The following is a 1935-nucleotide window of genomic DNA, read 5'->3' on the forward strand; positions in this document are numbered from 1 at the left end:
CGATTCTGCGCTGTATTGTTGTTTTATTTTTTACTGATTCATGATTATGCTTTAATTGTTTTGTGTATTATTTGGATAATAGCAACGATTTCTACCGACACCAAGGAGGTTATGTATTCACCGATGTCACTGTCTGGGTGTCTATTCCAGTTTTTTTTATATCTAGTATCTTTGTTGAGAATTGACAATAAAATACGCGACGACTTGGCACAAGTTTTTTTACATCCAGCTGTAGGGAGCGTCCCATTTTTTGTATTCCCACCATGCATTTCGGTGGAACACGGTGGAACACTTTTTTTGTGTGGAGAACTCTATCTTGTATTTCTAGTATCTTTGTTAAAACTAAATTAGGACTAGGATTCAGACACTAAGTTGTGACTGCCTTTATTTTTGAATAAAGACATAGAAACTAAAACGTGACTTAATATAATATTAATAATAATAATGGTCGACTTATAGAGCGCATACCTCTCTATGTGCTTAACATTATTACCCCAGGTCATTGAATCAAGCACATATGGAACACACACTCAGGCCCCTGGGACGAATTCCATAATGTTCAGCTATTTTTGTGTTTGAACCTACCAGGTACCCTCTTGTACTCCTGGCTGGAGATACAACTGTAGATAAAAACGAAATACACAGTGAGTGATTGAACCTTCGACCTCAAAGTCCGCAACCGCTGCACATGACTGTCCCTTTTATGTTTGTAGTATGCCGTTTTACCAATATTTGCCAACTTTATACAGTACTTTGCTGTGCCAGTATAAGTAGCAGCTTAGCTGTACTCACCACAAGAAGGAGGACCCCACTAGAAATAGGTCTACTTAGGTCTACTTCAGACTTTCGCGGGTTATTCTTGGTGTTTAATAATAATAATAATAATATTTATTTACACCGAATAAATCTATCCATCCATCCATCCATCCATCCATCCATCCATAAGTAATGAAAAATAAAATTAATAAAAAAAAATATTTCTGTTTAATTTCTGTTTGTATCGACTTAAACGTTTTCTTATTGAAGTTATTTCATTTTATGCTCGATGGGTCTTTTCAAGAATATTTTTTAAATTTCAGTCACCATCTCAGTCTACACCAAAATTTATTCACCTGCTCATTTATCTTCCTTATTTATGCCCTTTTTGTTTTTCAAGTTTTGTACATTTCCATTTTGCATTTTAATGTTGTAATAATGTCCTTTCTTATTTTGACTAATTTAACTGGAGTATTTTAAACTAAACATTTATAATATTACTACATTAAATTATTCTGTACATTTTCCTTAAATTTGCAATGAAGTTTTTTTTAAATCTTGAATCTTCCTTGGATTAATGTGTACACTAAATTGTATGACATTTATTAGAATTTGGCTAACAAACAGGTAGACACACCAAATAGCGACTAACACTGAACATCGCCTTGGCAGTTATTATGATACGACCTGATCATAGAAAGTACCAAATAGATGTTTGATCTGATCGGGCAATGAATCGTGTCTTTGCAAGCAGGTGGTATACATAGTCTTCATGGAGGTATACATCTATTTTAAAATAATTATTGTCACTTTCGATGAGACTAAAATTTTCTAGGTTATTAGATCGATTTGAATATATTTTTGCGCCTGTGTCATTGCCTCAACAACGGGCCCAATAACCAAACGGCATCTGCTACATAGACCCTTGCATTTCATATCAATGTTCAAGGGATGTAGGGAGATGTTGCGCCTCAATACTCAGCAAAAGACAGAAGATCAATACCACAAATGAGGCGACATTGAATCTATAATCACGGCCCAATTTTAGTGCAGCGCTCCGTTGATGATTTGGAACATCTTTCTATATCACATGCACAGCACAGTCTCTACCGTATTTTTCACTTTGTTGTATGGCGTAATGATGGCCCGGGGTTTGGGCAGTGGCGTAGAAAAATATTT

Source organism: Anneissia japonica, unplaced genomic scaffold, assembly GCF_011630105.1.
Source record: "Anneissia japonica isolate Jap-2015-1 unplaced genomic scaffold, ASM1163010v1 scaffold256_len832006_cov191, whole genome shotgun sequence".
Lineage (NCBI taxonomy): Eukaryota > Metazoa > Echinodermata > Crinoidea > Comatulida > Comatulidae > Anneissia > Anneissia japonica.